Source organism: Procambarus clarkii, chromosome 87 (genome assembly GCF_040958095.1).
Source record: "Procambarus clarkii isolate CNS0578487 chromosome 87, FALCON_Pclarkii_2.0, whole genome shotgun sequence".
Classification (NCBI taxonomy): domain Eukaryota; kingdom Metazoa; phylum Arthropoda; class Malacostraca; order Decapoda; family Cambaridae; genus Procambarus; species Procambarus clarkii.
The window spans coordinates 10,958,051-10,971,438 of NC_091236.1; the positions used below are offsets into that span (position 1 = coordinate 10,958,051).

The following is a 13,388-nucleotide window of genomic DNA, read 5'->3' on the forward strand; positions in this document are numbered from 1 at the left end:
CATGTTCTTTTCAATCTGACACTTATCACATCGCTCGTCATTTGTCTTTCCGATCTCGTGTTGGTATCCTGGATGGTGAGGATCTTTTGAAATACGTTTTCGACACGGGGCGGTGGAGTCGACCCCCCCCCCCCAAGGTCTAGGTCACCCCCAGGATGCTGGGTCGATACCACCGTCCAGATCCAGTGATCTTCTCATTGTTTATAATGGTATAAAGTATGATTTACTAGAAGCAGTAACTCATGTATGAATCTTAAGCTGAGAATAGGGCATAATAATTTAGCTGAAAATACATAACCCAGCTTTCACATATGCGGCCTGAAATGTAATATAAGGGACTAGGACGGGTTGAAACGACGTCATATAGGTGGACAATTATTACAATGGATACGAGGCTATCTTACCAACCGGAAGTCCTCTGCACTGTTTCAAGGCTACAAGAGTGAAACTAAATTAGTGCAACTAGGCACCCCACAAGCAGTTCTAAGTCCTACCTTGTTTAATGTTCTAATTAATGCCTTACTAAAATCAATCCCAACTAGTTCGGCAAACATCACTATCAGCTATGCAGATGACATCCTTGTACATACTAAAACCCACCGCGAAATGCAATCTTAAATGGTATACATACAGCTTGTGAGAGCCTTGGTCTTGTAAACAACGCTGCTGAAACTAAGGTATTTGCCAATTTCGCAGCCGCAAAAGTGGACCACGAAAACTTTAGATAACATACCAATAAACTGTCTCTTCTTTCAAATACCTTGGTGTCTCTGTCTCTTGTATCTCAACTGCAGTCAGTATGTTACATCAACAATGTAGAGATAGACTCAAGGCTCTCAGAACTGAAGTGGGGTACAGCCCTAAATACGTTGTTAATATTAGAATAGCAAAAATGATGTACTAAGCACATATAAGGTCTCTGATAGACTATCATGCACCAGCTTTAGTCCTGCAAAATGGCAAAAGTATTGATAGACTGGAAAAAAATGCAAAATGAAGCACTCAGAATTATATTTGGCTGTCTTATAACTACCAAAGTTCTCAATATGCGGAAAGAATTCAATATACTTAGCATTCAAGATAGAATATTTGAAATCAATCTTATGATGGGACTAAAGCTTCTGCGTGATAACAAAAGCAATATTGTGTCAGTTGAACTGTTAGAACACATACGTAATGGAACCAGCAAGTCTAAATGGTGTCAATGAACAGCCACTCATTAAAATGATGGGACTGCACGATGTATATACAGATGAAAGAGTACAGCACTTCCTTCCACCCTGGCAGATAGTACCTTTTGACATCCTGACCCCTGCATACCCTACCAAGAAACTAATCACAAACAACCCTCATGCTCAGCTTGCTGCTAAATTAAGCACCATAGAACACATTTACAATATACAAGCTGAAAACAACATAGCACAGACCATATACACTGACGGATCACTCAATACAGCTACAGGGAGGGCAGGAAGTGCTGTTATTGCTCATCAGCCCGATGGCGGCACAATTCAAAGGAATATAAGAATTAGTAACTGGGTATCCACAATGCAAGCTGAGTTGGTAGCACTCGAAATTATTGACAACACTGAAGTAGACAGATTAATTATTTCCGACTCCCTTTCCTCACTACTAGCAATAAACAGTTTGCAATCAAGTAATGACGTGCTTGTCTAAGAAGCTAGACATAGATATATATAAGTATACTTAGCAAGAGAATAAATATATAAATGTTGTGGATTCCGTCTCACATTGGCCTGCAGGAATATGACAAAGTTGACGCCCTTGCTAAGGCTGCAGTAAATAAAGACAGCAGTGAACGCAATCTTGGAGTTATCAAATAGGTCCCTTAATAGTGTCATTAGACGAGAACTCCTGGATGAATTTGAAGAAAGTAGAACTGTGCAAACTGGAACTAGCAGGTCTATTGTTTATTACAATGAAATGTGTGGAGTAAAACATGTGTATGGGGCAAGTAACAAAGTCAGCAGACTAACAGATGTTGTCACAGCTCGTATAAGACTTGGCTACAAATATCTCTGGCAGTTCGGCTTGTATAGGGATCTAGATGAAGTAAAGTGTAAAGTGTGTGGATAAAGACAGGGACACACACTCGAACACTATATCTTGGATTGTAGTAAAATTGAGCCATTAAGAGATAAATCTAAGCTCACTCTGTATGATATGGCAACCTATTTTATTACCAATGATAAAATACCTGAAATCCTTGTACTGTATCCATATTTCGCTTCCAGTAGATAAACGACATATGAGATGAAGAAACAAGTAGTGTATTGTGAAGACTAATAATAAACAGCAGCTCCCCTATGAATAATATCTCCACTGCTCAGACAATTATGTATTAGCGATAAGACCTACCATGTATGTATAATGACTTACTGTTTATATATAGTTCTTAAAATAGAACATTCCCTGTAACTAGCTGACATTGTAATTATAAGGTGTGAAGGATAGATGAAATTGTTTATGTAATAATCTACGTTGAGGTCTGATAAAGACCTTTTGTGTCCTCTGTAATGCTTTTTTGCGCTGCCGCTCACAGGATGAGTATGGGGTGCACAATAAACTAGCCGCCTCTGGCGGCAACAATTAAAAAATTCATCATATATGGGTCCAGGACGGGCTGAAACGGTATGTAGTGATGGACCATTAGTGAGCCACTTTTTCTCCTCTTATTTCATAATCCGGAATAATAAAGCTAAAACAAAACTTAAATAGTCCCAGGCCTATTTTAGCACGTATATATGTTCTAAATTTGGCCTGAGATGGTGTGTATTAAGCAAGGATTATTAGGAGAGGCTAGGTTAGGTTTTATAGTTATGTTGCGGTAAAAAAAAAAAATTGGTTCAAATTCAATAACACACAAGTTAACTTTCTGGTGATTCATCACTACATATTGCTACTTTCGACTAAAAAAGTTACTGTAAGTACTTTCATTTTAGGAGGATCGGCTGTATTATGATACCGCTCCTCTGTTGTTTTCACTTACCATATGTTTTTATACCTGGAGTTTATAACGCCGTCTTTTGTTTTAAGAAATTAACAAGAAAGACTTGTTGCTTCCTTCCTCCGGCCAAAACGTAACCTACATTTGAGTGGGTCACGTGACACATAACATATATAACAGACAATATATAAACAGACAAGGCAGACTGTACACAATACTGTTCCACAAAACTCGATTTCTGATTGTCAAAACCGTATATATATCGTTAGGTTAGGATGTATTAGATTAGGCTGTGTTAGCCTCGGTTGAGTTGGGTTAGGCTGTGTTAGGATCGGTTGAGTTAGGCTGGAATAGGTTAGGTTAGGCTGCGTTAGAGCCGGTTGAGTTTGGTTGGAATAGGTTAGGTTAGGCTGTGTTGAGGTCGGTTGAATTAGGTTAGTATAGGTAAGATTAGGGAGGTTTTAAAATCTGTTGACCCACTTGTCTTCTGTACGATGTTATTCGTATCCTCAATAACGTGCAGAGAATCTTGGCTAATGATGAAGGAATAATTATCTTGATGAACGGTGGCATACCAAGAGGGCTTGGCTGCTAATATCATATTAGCAGAGGAACAAATTACGCTAAGGATGTTGGTAGTTAAAGTGTCTGAATTGTATTGCTAATGGGAGGATAACAAGTGTGTAGAAGGATATGAGATATGGATGATGACTGAAGATAAACAAAAAATTACAAATGGACCAAAGGTAATTGGTAGGAGAAAGCGCTAGGTCAAGATGACTATAGTTCTTGCAATAGAAATGATGACAAGGAGCTGGAATTTGAAGACGGGGAGCTGGGATATGAGGACAAGGAGTTGGGATACGAGGACAAGGAGTTGGGATATGAGGACAAGGAGCTGGGATATGAGGACATAATTGAAAAAAACGATGCTTATTCACTTGAACCATCAGAGATCGAAGCTGCAAAAAAAGTGAGGCCATCGATGCGTCTATGAGACCAAGTGGGGTTAGGGGGAGAAATGCGTAATACAGATGTAGAGGAAACCACTTTAGAAATTAGTGATGCAATTATAACGAGATGATTGTCTTAAAACTGTACTACTGTCGGTACAGTGGAGGCCTCGCTTCTTGCAGGTCGACGCTCGAGTTCCGAGGGTCCAAGTGGTTGGGCACTATTCCTTCAAGATCCTAACCAAGATCCTTCATATCCTTTCCAAGTGCTGTTTAGCCATACTGGTTTATAAACATATACTATATAAGCATGTTATATACATATATAAGAGACCGTTACTGCTAGACAGAAAAAAGAACATAGATTTTTTATTTAAAAAATATGATTAAATTAAGCTTTTTCAAAACACCGACCGTTAAAGCTGTGAGGAGTATTGTCGCACAGTCTAAGGAATAATTATGGAGAGTCGAAGCGCGTTGATGGCCGGAGATGATAGAATGGGAATGCATAGGGACGACGACGTTTCGGTCCGTCCTGGACCATTCTCAAGTCGATTGAGAATGGTCCAGAACGGACCGAAACGTCGTCGTCCCTTCATTTTCTAGTGTGTGGATTGGTCAACATACTTCAGCCATGTTATTGTGACTCATCGCCTGCACATGGGAATGCATATATTCATCAATTTGTGCCTGCAGGATCGAGCTGTAGTTCTTGGACCCTTACTTTCCAAGTGTCGGTAATTTGTTTCCAGCGGAGAGAATTGCGACATTTTATATATATACCTTGACTATAACAAAGCTTTTGATGCTGTACCTCACTAGAAATTGAAATTGAAATAAGTTTATTGAGGTAAAATATACTCAAAGGGATGAGATAGCTCAAGCTACCCTCACCTCGTTCAGTACAACGTGTTGATACATATAGACACACATCACAAACAATAAACATATTACCGAACACCTCGCTAGACAGTCCTCAGAAAGTTAAGAGGCCCATGTTATTGAGGGGGATTATCCTACGTTGGATTAGAGCGTGGTTAATTCAAAGAAAACATAGTATAAATGGATTTGTGTTAGAAGGAAACTGTTGTAAGTGGAGTGCTTCAGGGCTTTGTCATGAGACCTCAGGAGTTTACTGTATTTACGAACAATTAAGTTAAGATTGAACAGTAACATTTGCAGACTATACAAAAATATGACGGAAAATAAATTCATGGGAAACTCTAAATAGCTTCATTACGATCTAGGTAGGTTTTAAAAATTATCGAAGGATTGAGAGATGATGTTTAATACTGAAACATATACGGTTCTGAGCTTAGATAATAATAGTTACCAGATATCAGCAGGACAATGTTCAAATTGCGAAATTTGAACGTGTAAAAGATTAGTCATGATTAGTAGGGATTATGACTCGCGAATGTTTACTTCAGCTTAGAAGTTCAAATCTTTACTTCAGCTTCGAAGATCGAATCTTTACTTCAACTTGGAAGTTTGAATCTTTACTTAAGCCGGTTCCAGTAGTTGCCACCTGAACTAAATCCTGAATTTTGTTTTGTTTAATAAAGCCTATTGTTAAGTTAGTTTCTTCTGTAACCCAGATGTTATAACAATCGAGGTATGGTGGCCTCATGTATTTTTGTACCCATGATCAATTGTATTCGCTAAATACACAAAAGTTGACAGCATAGAACTTGGATAGAAAACAGTGGATCTAATATGATCTGTTGCTGTTTGGAACCGTATGTAAAGCCTGATAACCTCTCCTAAAGCTTTTTAAAAGTTTTCTAAACCTGTTTAAAGTTTGTTAAACCTTGTAGAACTTTTTCAATCTTTGTAAAGTGTTGCAAACTTTTTTAAAACTTGGTCCATTTTTTAAAGATTTGTAAACCATGTTAAAGCTTTGTAAACCTTTAAAGCTTTGTAAACCTTTTCAAATCTCTGTAAAGCTTTGTTTTTACTCTCGGTCGCCTGCTCGTTAACTTTACCCAGTACATTCCAACTGGTGAAATGGCTTATTGCCGTTTTCAAACAAATGTCTGTTCTTCTGATGGTTTGCGGGAGTTTACTTGAAAAATGCCTCTTCTCGTTACTCTGATGCTTCTGTTGCTTAAATACGTTAATAGAAGGTAGTTTTGTAGTTAAATTAGTGAGAATAGCACCCTGGATAAAGATATTAAATAATTTAAGATGCATATCAATTTTCGGGAGTTTATATATATATATATATTTTGTGTGTGTTGTAAGAATACATACATATGTTTTGCTAAATTATTTTTAGCACAGAGTATTGTTTATGTAGGGGGTTACATGATGGGGGTTATATAGGGTAATAGAGAAAGAGACATGAAAAAAAGATGGGAGAAGCGACAAATTCACAAAAAGAGGCATATGCCTTTTTAAGAATACTTCATATTGGTTTTGTATGGTGAACTATGCTAGTATGTTGCGATTCGAACAGAGGTTATCAACAAAGCACTGTTCGAGAAATGTTCGAACGTCATCAGTCGTGAGTCGTGTGTTAACCGTTTTTCATTCATAAACAACGGGTTTGGCGGCTGAATTAACGAGCAATTGGCCTTTGTTCATGAGGACGGGCTGTAGTGAACACTGCCTGAGGAATGGTTGTAACTAGGGAGTCGAAATTAATTTTGATTTAGAGTAAACATAGTTAAGCCTTGGTTTGACGATAGAGTTATTTATTAGTCGGATGAACAATTTAAGTTTGGTCCCTGAAGCGAAATTCCGGAAATATTATTAAGAATGGGAAATAAATATGATTGAAAGTGATCTTGAGAAAAAATAAACAAATTTTGCATGCGCCAGTAAGCCTACTCCGGCATTCTTGTAGCAGCACTGAGCAGAACAGCATCAAAGAAGAAAAAAGTGAATGCAATCGAATTTATCAGAGACATACATACCGCTGCTGTGTCTGACAGTTTTAGTCCCTCCAGCCCTACAGCCAAGGCTGCAAATCAATAACGAAGCCAAACTAGATGCCTGAGTGAGCCACTTCCCCTCCCAGCTCGTAGTACACTGTTGCAGGCTTTTATACAGTGCTGTACCTTCTGAAGTACAGGTTTCTCCCCCAAAAAAGTACTGGATACACAAAAATGGTCACTAGGCTCTAAGAACAATCACTGTTTCTAGAGAATACCTACTATTAATTATGAGTACTGTTCTATTGCGGTGATGATTGTGGTTGAGCGCTATTCAAAAACGATTTATTCAATGAACCTAGTTCTCTTTTAACGTTTGTTTTTCATGTGTTGCAGATTGGAATCAACCCGCGGCGAAGAGTCATGCTCATCCAACATGTAAGTAGGACTTGACCTAATAATTTGTATTTACTTTGTAATATAATGTTTCCACTTGGACTGATTGGTACAGTGGGGGGACCCTCGCTTCTTGCAGGCCAGCGTTCGAATCCCGATGACTCAAGTGGTTAGACATCATTCCTTCCCGCCGTCCTCTTATCTCAGTTCCTTGTCCCTATATCCCATCTTCTTGTCCTCATATCCCAGCTCCTTGTCCTCGTATCCCAACTCCTTGTCCTCATAGCCCTTCCAAGTGCTATATAGTCTTTCTTGCTTAGCTCTTTCTTCTCATAATCACCTTACCTTTATAATACATTATAAATGTTATCTTCAAGATGTAGATATAGTTATTACGGGCCGCTACATTTTCTGGGCAGCTCTTTGTAGCGGTCATATGCGTTTTCATTTAAATGTGTCACAATTTTGTTTGTATCTATATTTTTAGAATCCAGTGATTCCAAAACCTTGTTTTGGAATTTTACTCCCTTTGTTCTATAAACTCATCCCCCAGTGACCTATACCCCATTTTTTGTTTAACTCCATTGGAGTTATTATTACTTATTTTTTTTTATATATCGTAAAATACAATTCTGCGATTCCGAAAACCAGTCCACAATCGCCATGTTTGCCAGTAGTAGTTACTCAACCCTCCTGTGGTTACCAACATATATATACGATAACACTATGTTATTGTATAAAATATAACGAATACAATTGCACGTGTATTCAAAATCCGATATACCAGATTCACAGTCATTCAAATAGAACAAATGTGTTTAGTCGAGGCTACTCCAGACTTAAATTCCCTTCTCGTTACCCTTGTTAATGTAATGGATGAGATTGATGGCTTGGTATCAGTCTTGGAATGTAAGATTTACCTTTACTTGGCAGGCGTTTTATATCATCACTTTCAAAATTCTGAAATGGTTTTCTTTGTTTAGTGAGAAGTTGAACGATTATGCTACAACCTAACCTCACATAACCTAACCTCACCTAACCTAACCTCACCTAACCCCACCTAACCTAACCTCATCTAACCTTACCTAAACCCACCTAACCTAACCCCATCTAATCTAACCCCACCTAATCTAACCCTACCTAATCTAACCCCACCTAATCTAACCCCATCTAATCTAACTGCGCTCCACCAAATATAATGATCAAAAGGCAAGAATGAGCTTTTTAACTATCTATAATGCAGGATAGCAAACAGTACTTCCTCTCTGGAATCAAAATTTGTTGTATAATTTCTTAAACTTTGGCTTCAGCTCAATGTCATTTCGCTGCTCAATTAGTTCTTCCTCCACTCCAACTCCTTCAGGATCAAAAAATATATTTATAGCCAAATTTAGAATATTCAACAATGGATCTTCTTCAAACCTCTCAAGACATATTTATGCAACATATTCAAATGGTCATAATAAACCCAAAAATTATCGTTGATATTCCCATTTACATTTTCTAGTTCTGGTAATCTAGGAAATTGGTTCATCACAAAGGCCTTCATTGTGCATTCTGCATTCTGCAATTCTGAGATAAATGTAGAGATAACCGACTTAGCCTCAATAAGATTGATCTCATTTCTCTGCAACCTTCTTTCTATCACACTGAACTTAGCAAAGAGATCAATCTGGAAGGCCTTAGTACATCGTTAGAGAAACAATTTTCATATATTTGGCGCATACGTAGAATTTGGTGTCTCAGTACTTGAATAATTCAATATTTAATATATTTCACATTGCATTGTCGACATTTCTGCTTGGATTTGTCTCCCTCTGAAATAAGCTTTAATTCGTAAACAAAGAAGTTACTAGTTTCAAGTAAAAAAAGTAATGAATAAATGATGAGAAATAACAATCGAATTTATTATAGCTAAAAATCGTGTGTGTATATATATATATATATATATATATATATATATATATATATATATATATATATATATATATATACACACAGTAGCAGTCTTTCCTGTAGACATATATTATTAAATATGACCGAAAAATTAAGATTAATAATTCTAACACGAATTTTCTCTATCTTTCTTACGTTTCTTTTCACTGTTGATGGTAATTCAAAGATCAATTCTCCAAAATTCATTTTTATTTCTAGTCTACGCGACACTTGAGCGCGTTTCGTAAAACTTATTACATTTTCAAAGACTTTAGTTTACAAACACACAACTGAAACTGAATAGAGCTTACACATCTTCGATTTTATATCTACATTTGGGTGAGGTTGATGAGGTGAAAACAAACTTTCAACAATGGGTATTGAATGGAAGTAATTGTAGAAAGCCTATTGGTCCATATTTCTTGATGCTTCTATATTGGAGCGGAGTCTTGAAGTGGGTAGAATATAGTTGTGCATTAATTGGCTGTTGATTGCTGGTGTTGACTTCTTGATGTGTAGTGCCTCGCAGACGTCAAGCCGCCTGCTATCGCTGTATCTATCGATGATTTCTGTGTTGTTTGCTAAGATTTCTCTGGTGATGGTTTGTTTGTGGGAAGAGATTATATGTTCCTTAATGGAGCCCTGTTGCTTATGCATCGTTAAACGCCTGGAAAGAGATGTTGTTGTCTTGCCTATATACTGGGTTTTTTGAGGCTTACAGTCCCCAAGAGGGCATTTGAAGGCATAGACGACGTTGGTCTCTTTTAAAGCGTTCTGCTTTGTGTCTGGAGAGTTTCTCATGAGTAGGCTGGCCGTTTTTCTGGTTTTATAGTAAATCGTCAGTTGTATCTTTTGATTTTTGTCTGTAGGGATAACGTTTCTACTGACAATATCTTTCAGGACCCTTTCCTCCGTTTTATGGGCTGTGGAAAAGAAGTTCCTGTAAAATAGTCTAATAGGGGGTATAGGTGTTGTGTTAGTTGTCTCTTCAGAGGTTGCATGGCGTTTCACTTTCCTTCTTATGATGTCTTCCACGAAACCATTGGAGAAGCCGTTGTTGACTAGGACCTGCCTTACCCTACAGAGTTCTTCGTCGACTTGCTTCCATTCTGAGCTGTGGCTGAGGGCACGGTCGACATAAGCGTTAACAACACTCCTCTTGTAATTCTATATTCTCTCTATTCTATCCACTTCAAGACTCCGCTCCAATATAGAAGCATCAAGAAATATGGACCAATAGGCTTTCTACAATTACTTCCATTCAATACCCATTGTTTCGTGTTCTGTCTTGTGTTTGAATTTAATACCCATTCAATACCCATTGTTGAAAGTTTATTTTCACCTCATCCACCTCACCCAAATGTAGATATAAAATCAAAGATGTGTAAGCTCTATTCAGTTTCAGTTGTGTGTTTGTAAACTAAAGTCTTTGAAAATGTAATAAGTTTTACGAAACGCGCTCAAGTGTCGCGTCAGACTAGAAATAAAAATGAATTTTGGAGAATTGATCTTTGAATTACCATCAACAGTGAAAAGAAACGTAAGAAAGATCGAGAAAATTCGTGTTAGAATTATTAATCTTACTTTTTCGGTCATATTTAATAATATATATATATATATATATATATATATATATATATATATATATATATATATATATATAATATTTTAAATGTTTTAATATACACAGACTAGAAAGAATGTCAATAATGTACACTTGTAAATGCAGATATGCACTTAAGTAAAATCCGGGCACTACACATAATAATACCATTTACATTCATGCACACACACACCTACATCAGTTGCATAGACATACACATGTTCATAGATCAGTGATACTTTGGCTCAATCTATATGTTATGCTTTACTTCGCAATTTTTGGTATGTCTTATGGATTATTAATAATGAAACTAGAATGGTTAATCTGTAATGACAGCTTTTGGTGTCGCTACAGTGCTCCGAGCGTCCCCTAAGGGGCGATAGCTTCCACTCTGGGAAGCACCACTCTAAACAATACGGTGTAATGCAGATCAATCGCATCAACACCTTTATTTATAAATGGTTGTACATTTATAATTTGCACAAAATTCAGTGCACTATTTACACAAGAGAAAGTCATGATAATAATTTAACAGGTAATCAGTATAATTATACATGATATGTATATTTAGAAAATCTAAATTTATATATAATCTAGATTTAGATTTAGAAGCGCTTTTTATACCGTTCACTTCTTAGCAAGGTAAACACACTCTTATTTTTGATATTCACAACCTGAGGCCTTTCTATACAGTATTTAAGGAACATTGGGAAGAATTATCCTTATTAATTTGAGGCTCATGGTATTGGGGGTGATATATTAAGTTGGATTAAGGCATGGCTATACCAAAGGAAACAAAGAGTTAATATTAATGGGGTTAAGTCGGAGTGGGAAAATGTTGTAAATGGAGTGCCTCAAGGCTCTGTCCTGGAACCTCTGTTATTCATAATATATAGAAATGATTTAGATTCCGGTTTGAGCAGTAACATTTGCAAATTTGCCGAATATACAAAAATCGGGAAGAAAATAAATACGGAAAAAAGACTCTGTCACTTCAAGATGATCTAAATAGGATTTTGAAATGATCAAAAGATTGACAGATGCAGTTTAATGTTGACAAGTGTAAGGTTTTTGAGGCTAACATAAGAACAAAGGTAACTGCAGAAGACTTATTGGCCTATACGAGGCAGCTCCTATTCATAACCACCCAATCCAACTCATATACATGTCCAACCCACGTTTGAAACAATCGAGGGACCCCACCTCCACCACGTTACGCGGTAATTGGTTCCACAAATCAACAACCTTGTTACCGAACCAGTATTTACCCAAGTCTTTCTTAAATCTAAACTTATCCAATTTATATCCATTGTTCTGTGTCTGTCCAATCGACAGACAGGGTGTTATGGGTGTCTGTCCAATCGACAGACACCCAATTTATGAATGAAAAACACTTTACACAACCCGTGCATCAGCCCAAGCTGTGAGTCAAATACTACCTTAGTTTTTAAAACGTGCAATTTTTTACTTATTCAGCAGGCAAGAAATTAACAGGAGGAATCTTTCATACAGAATAATATCAAACTTTTGTCTGAAAAATATATTAATGTTATTATATATCGTGGGTTTAGGTATAGTTAGGTCTAGGTTAGGTAAGGTAAGGTGTTTTTGTTACGTCGATTTAAGAAAGGTTTACACTACGGGCTGAAGTTTTTTGTTTTGTTTATTATTAATATTATTTTTTACCACAGACTTGGCCACACATTTACAATGCTAACCAGCATATATACATTTTCTTCTGTCCTCCATGGCCAGGGTTAGAGACCTGTTAAATATATAATTCAGTGATTTGCAGAAGGTGAACGAAGCACGTTTTGAGTCATAGCCTCAAACATGGTAAATTTGACCTACAAGTCCAAATACTGACTTATGTAGGCTTTTTGTAGTCAGTATTTGACTTATACGTCGTGAAATGTTTGAAATGTGAAGAAGGGAAGGGAATTATCAAGAGAAAAGCACCAAGTCATTACGACTATATAGCACTTGGAAGGGGTCAGGATAAGGATTTGGGATGGGACGGAGGGGAAGGAATGGTACCCAACCACTTGAACGGTCGGGGATTGAACGCCGACCTGCACTCCCGCTGGTTTTGATGACGGGCTGATTTACACGACACACAACTGATAACGTTCGAACTTTTTAATGGAACAGTGCTTTGGTCTCTTCCTGCGTTTGAGTGTGTAACAGAGCCACTTCTCTGGATCCCTTTAGCAAAGTGGAAGAACGTGCATGGCCTTAGGTAAGCCCGTTCTCTCGAGCGTTCACAACGTCACTAAAATGATGTTCTGAATTGAACGTCAGTTAACGATACCTACAACCCGCCCGCCTACTGAACGCACTACCCTGGAAACACAAACCGAAACTGTCTCCATTTTCCGCTTGTTACAACTTGTAATAAAGTTGTTACATCTTGGCTTAACGTGTTTATGACGTATTAGAACGTTGTTACAACTTGCTATATTGGTTGTTATAACTGGTTAGGAGGTGTTAAAACTTGTTCGAACGTTGTACCAACGTCGTAGTTTCGGTGTGTGTTTGGTGGGTACATGTTTTACCCAATCGATCCCGGCATGAAAATGGCAGGAGTTTAAGGGAAATTAAAAAATCCTAAGTAGTTTATTTATCTTATTTAGTAGTTATATTTATTACATCTTTAT

General features: G+C 37.3%; 2 protein-coding genes across 2 annotated transcripts in view; one reads left to right on the forward strand and one right to left on the reverse strand.

The window, feature by feature from the left end:
• LOC123746969 (NK1 transcription factor-related protein 1) overlaps window positions 1-13,388 on the reverse strand; it is an 85,659-nt gene that overhangs the window by 44,109 nt on the left and 28,162 nt on the right. The window lies entirely within an intron of this gene.
• The window catches only part of LOC123746933 (uncharacterized), a 190,865-nt gene that overhangs the window by 40,675 nt on the left and 136,802 nt on the right, over window positions 1-13,388 (forward strand). The window contains exon 2 of the mRNA XM_069317419.1: window positions 7,194-7,235. The gene's annotated coding sequence lies outside the window, so the exon portion shown is untranslated. The remainder of the gene's footprint in view (window positions 1-7,193; window positions 7,236-13,388) is intronic.